Source organism: Numenius arquata, chromosome 2, assembly GCF_964106895.1.
Source record: "Numenius arquata chromosome 2, bNumArq3.hap1.1, whole genome shotgun sequence".
Taxonomy (NCBI): domain Eukaryota; kingdom Metazoa; phylum Chordata; class Aves; order Charadriiformes; family Scolopacidae; genus Numenius; species Numenius arquata.
In genome coordinates, this window is record NC_133577.1 from 36,567,610 (window position 1) to 36,573,609 (window position 6,000).

Here is a 6,000-nt window from a genome sequence, read left to right on the forward strand (position 1 = left end):
CACAAGCAAAATTATTTCCTTGAAGATATTACTGTTGTGCATTCCCTCTGTGCTCGTTAAATAGAGGTGACATGAAGCCAGAGTGAATGACAAATGATTAGTCTGGATCTTAGTCTGACTGCATTTAGTGTCACATTAAATCAGAAAATAATCTCTACATTCTGTCAGTTAGTTGCCCATTACCCCTTTTTTCTTTAATAACGTGCCCTTGGTTTCAACTACCCTCATGGCGTTTTTCGTCACTGGATCACAGAGTAGGCCAGATTGCCTACTGATGCACAAAAGAAGAGAGGCTTAGGAGGAACTTCAAGCCTGTATGGAAAAATGCATGAAATGGATACCATCTTCAAGGTGTTGGAACGAGTGCAGAGGAGTGTAACAAAGCTGATGGAGGGCCTGGAGAATAAATCTTATGAAGAGTGATTGAAGGATCTTGGACTGTTTAGTTTGAGGAAGAGGAGGCTGAGGGGAGACCTCATCACTCTCTACAACTCTCTACAACTACTAGAAAGGACATTGTAGAGAGGTTGGTGCTGGTCTCTTCTCACAGGTAATTAGCGATAGAACAAGAGGGAATGGCTTCAAGCTGCAACAGGGTAGGTTTAGACTGGACATTAGAAAGAAGTTCTTCACAGTAAGAGTGATCAGACACTGGAACAGGCTGCCCAGGGAGGTGGTTGAGTCACCATACCTGAATGTGTTTAAGAGTCATTTAGATGTGGTGTTGGGGGATATGGTGTAGGGGAGAACTTTGTAGAGTGGGGTTGATGGTTGGACTCGATGATCCCAAGGGTCTTTTCCAACCTGAATGATTCTATGATCTTAGCCCAGGATTTTGCTTTGGCCAGTGGTGGTCTCATCCACTACTGAAAACTACCTCTTCTGTGTAAAGCAATTTCTTAACAGCCTGAGGAAACAGGCTTTGTGGATTCTTCCTCTGGAGAACAGCTATAGCTCAGCCTGCATGAGCAGTCACTGTCTAAAGGATCTTTATGGGTACTGGCCTTGCTGCCTGCCTCAGATTGTTGTGAAGGGCATTGAGGGTGAGCATCATGATGTTGCCTGATCTTTAAGTAATCTGTTCTTCAAACAGGGAAGTGATGGAGCCTGATAAGTGTTGGCAAATCATTTGTCTACAGCTTAGGCAGCAGTCAAGTTCAAGACCTGGCCTCCTTTGTTCCTGCTGTCGGACCTCCCTCTATCGTGGTACAGTGTCTGCATTTTGCTTTGCAAGGTCAAATGGAACAAAAGAGTTTCATCTCGGGTCAGTTTGCCCCAAAGTCCAGTTTAGGTGCTCAGTGAACTTAGGGAAGAGAGGGGAAAATCAGAAAAACATCTGCACAGTAGGATTTTGTGGCTGTGGAGATTGCGGAACATTTCCTTCCACCAGCTTCTGGATAGTGAGATACAGATGTAGTGATTAAAAATTATGTTATAGTTTGGAACATCTGGGGAAGCATTTTGTTACGTTGAGGGGTATTTAGCTAAAAAGTTGAGGTGAAACAACCTCACCCCAAAAGGGAGGGTATGGAGAAGCCCTGGATTTTTACAACTCTTGTGTTTGCGTGGTTCGTGTTCCCTCCGGTGTTTAAAGAATTTGCTATTGGAGGACCACGTTTGCAATGTTTGCTCTTTTCTACCATTTTTTTTTGGAAGGAAGGTATCTGGGATTTTGGGAAAAGCAAGACAAAAGTCTATCCATAAAGTAGTTCACAAATTACTTAAACTAGTTTTCTGGGTATCAGATCTCTGAGAATGACAGGGAGGGATGCTCCTGAGAACTATTGTGTTAAAAGTATTTCTGTCTTGTGTACACAGTTTGCTCAGCCAGGGACCTGAGAAGTATTTCTAGGACCTGGAGTCTGTATCCAAAAAAAGGGGGTTGTGGAAGAGGGGAAAGAGGCTGGCACATTTTAACTTAGCATATCCTGAGTATCTTCCCTTTAACTGTCAGCAACTGTCCTTGCCACCACTTAGCTTTTGTGGACACCAGATGTTACACCATCTTTCACCTACTAAATTCCTTTCTGAGTTCAGTAAATTTCTCTTCGGGATTTTGAAACCCAGGACTATCATCACACACGTGACTGGAGAGGGAAGCTTATTAGCTTCAGCTGCTTTTGATGAACATCCTAGTGCAAAGCAAAAATTGTTCTGTTTTGATCATCAGAGAGAACGGTTGCCCAAGGGAAAAGAGAGAGCCCGTGGCTTGAGCAATTTTTTAAAAAATCCAACAAAACACAGGAGAGCTTATTTAAGGGGTAGTTGGAACTACTCACTGGCTAGAGGCTGGAAGAAGTTCCCTTATGTCTTTCCATTTCTGTGACCTATATAACTGTCTCTCATAATGCAGTCATAACTAGATTAACTTATATGTATTTTACTGAGAAAACTTCATTAACTGAACTGTGTGGGTTTTCCTTAATTCCCAATCCTTTAGCAGAACTTGTAGAAGTCAGGTATGGAAACATCCTCATGTCTTCTGTCAGAGTATGGGATCCATGTGTTTCAGTGGTAGGGTGCTTGTACTCTCCAGGCCTTCTGCTTCCTTACAAGAAGGATTTAATAGTCCTTTTGAAGCAGTGGTGCTGCAGGATCATGGCTCATTGAGAGGCAGTCAGGAATTTCTGCCCTTGATCCATGGGCTGACCCTGGAGTGAGTTATTTCAGCTGGAGAAACCAGCTGCTTCCAAACATCTAAGAATGCTTTTTCAGTGGTATAAAACAACTATGGCTGTGAAGAGGGAAAGTGACCTGATACCTTTAAAGTGTCTGTATCATAACCATCAAGGATTTTTTAAAATTCCATTTAGTGCTAAAAACTAGCCATGAAGAAAAACCCTTTAGCACCATTTGTGTTGCTTGGGTGACTGGAAGCACCACCTGAGGGCCCCAATGGGCTTAGTTTGTGACAGGAGATAATCCCCTAAGTAAAACAGTGGCCAGGGCTGCTGTTCAGTTTAACAACAGCTGGGAAACTGAGCCTTGGGCACTTCAGAAAAGTCTGTGGAATGGCTTCACAGTGGGTAGATGAGGCAGAAAGTACTATGTGTGCTCTTGCACCAAGTCAGTTCTGCAGTCAGTACCTCCTGTTGAAGTTACAGGAACTGGCCTGTTCAGCAGCTCTCCACCCACCAGAGATTTACCTGCACTTGCCAGGTTGCCCACAAGTATCCTCTGAATCAGCTTTCAGATCGAAGTAAAAAACAGAAGTTAGGAATAAGTGGGAAGGACACAGCTGGGATAGCCAACAGAAATCAAGAGTGCATCTTCTGGGGTTTCTAAGACTTGCTCTCTGCTTAGCTCTCTCAGCAACCATCTTGTATTACTTCAGTGCAGAGGTTGGGACCCTCAGGAAGCTCACCTGTCAGCAAATACAGCCTCTAGAGCCTGGACTGCAGCAGCTCCTTAATGTCCCACAGCAAAACTGAGTGATTATATGAATCATATAATATCCCTGAGTATTCCTCTTAGACCCTCTGGGGATCTGAGGCACTGACACACCTAGGCTGTGAAGCCCAGACAGCCTCAGGTGTAGGACAGACAGTGAGACGCTCAGTGTAGGCAAGAAGATAACACCTCTGGGAAGATGCAAAAGCAGAACTTCAGGTATCTAAATGCTTTTTAAGTCCGAATACAGAGCTGACCATGTATTCTAAAGAACTGAATTTGTGGACCATACTTAACAGGATTAGACATCTGTTTTCCATCACTGTAAGTGTCACCTACATAAGCTTTTTGTGCATCTGGGCTGAAAATGACGCAAATGCCTCTCAGCCTTTGGCATAACATTTATCTGTCATGTACTTGTTTTGTGGCATGAGCTGACCTTTTCCTGCTGCACTAGTTGAACAACCTCTTCACCCTTTCCCCTCCCTGAGACATCCTTTTGGTACTACTGCCAGAAATCTCTGGTGCAAGGTAAGTAAATAAGCCAGCCTGGAAATTAGGACATTCCCCTGGCTGTTGCTTATTCAACAACGAAATACTCAATGCCTTTGTTAAAGTATTGTCTAAAGCATTTTACAAATATCTATGAGGGTAATTTGTGTGTCCTAACATTCCTGTGAGATAGTCATATTACCCCCCCCCTACTAAAGATGATGAAATTTATACGCAGAGAGGTGAAGTGATGTGCCCCGGGTTACGTGATGAGTCAGTGACTGAGCAGGAAATTAAACCCAGAAGTCCTGGCCCCAAAGACGCAGCCCAGTTGTGTAACCACTACACAACCTATCACTCAATCGCCAACATAGCCAGACTGGCAGATGTGTCCGTTTTACGCCTGTTTTTCCCCTTAGCTTGAATGCAAATAGAGCAAAATGGTGGCAGTGTGTGAGTGTGGAGAGCGCAGTGGGGAGCAGCAAGCTCAGGGTGTGCAGGTGACTCAGGATCAGGTCTGCCCTGATGCTCCGTATCCACACAGGGGCACTGGGCGCTCGGCAGCGCTTTGGCAGAGACACAGGCTGTGATTATCACAGGGTGGGGAATGTAGAGAGGAAAATTCACTGCTCTCCCATCGTGCTCCCACTTGCATTACCCACACCCAGTAATTAGCTCACCAGGTTCCACCTCCAGCCTGTGAGATGCAAGGCTGCAGGTTGCACCCTCTCGTCACCTAGCTCTGAAGGGATCCTTGTGCATTGCTTAGAGTAGGAAGGGTCAGGATGTTTGGGGATCCGATCTGAGATCTGTTTACATGGTGAAGGCATGTCCTTTAGAAGAGAAAAGAAAAATCCTATTGAGAAGAAATTATGTTGCTGAATCAGATTTTTTTTTTCTTGTGTCCTTGGTCTGTTTGTCTTTCATTTTTTACTTGGTGGAAGAGAAGTGATGGGGAAAAGTAGACCTAAAGTGAATTTTTCATTTCATAATGTTATTTCAAAGACTATTTAGCGATTTCGAAGACTATTTAGTTTCAGGATATTCAGAAGTGCAGAATGTCTGTCTTTTGACTTATTTTCCAGCTGAAAACATATAGTTGAACAATATTACTGATTTGGAACCTTTTAATTTTTTTATAGCGCCATGCTGATTTTTGAAATGGAAACTAAGTCTAAACCATCAGCACATCCAGGGAGAAAGAAAAGTTGTTTCTTCTGAATAGTTCCAGTAAATTTAATGTTGTTATTTCATAGAATCATAGAATCATTTAGGTTGGAAAAGACCTCTAAGATCATCAAGTTCAACTGTTAACCCAGCACTGCCAAGTTACCACAAAACGATGTCCCTCAGCACCCCATCTACACATCTTTTAAATACCTCCAGGGATGGTGACTCAACCGCTTCCCTGGGCAGCCCATTCCAACGCTTGACAACCCTTTTGGTGAAGAAATTTTTCTTGATACCCAATATGAATCTCCCCTGGTGCAACCTGAAGCCATTTCATCTTGTCCTGTTATCTGGGAGAAGAGACTGTCCCCCACCTCCCCATTTCAGTGCTTGAGAGGCAGCTTTGTTGCAGAGCTAACTCCTGTATTGATCATGAGCTGTTTCTACCGAGTAACCATGCCAGCTATGAGAGCAACAACAGATTAAAACCACTGTTGTGCACAGTCACCATCCATACTGCTTGATAGTACCAGCGTGTAGCCCTAAAACCAAATCATCGGTAGCCATCTTCAGTAAGAAACCCTGCAATGTAATTGTTGTAGCAGTTGCAGCATGTATGTGACCATATTGATTGGGTAAGCCTTCCCACGGACTCCAACAGCAGTCTGGAATTAAAAGAGAGGGGAGAAAAAAAAAAGTTAAGGAGGAAAAAAAACCAAAAGGTTTTTTTCCAGAGAAGGCTTCTTCCCAGCAGCCAGCATCTCCTCCGGAATGCTCACAGCTCACACCTTCAACAAACTGCTCTGCTTGACCTAACTGGTGGTGCCACCACTGGAAGAGGACCAAAGGGTAATGGAACAGGGAGTGTGTGGCACTCCCTGTGCTGCTCCATCCCAGAGAAGGGAGATCTGCTTATCCTCTAACCTGCGAACAACACCACCGAGTCAG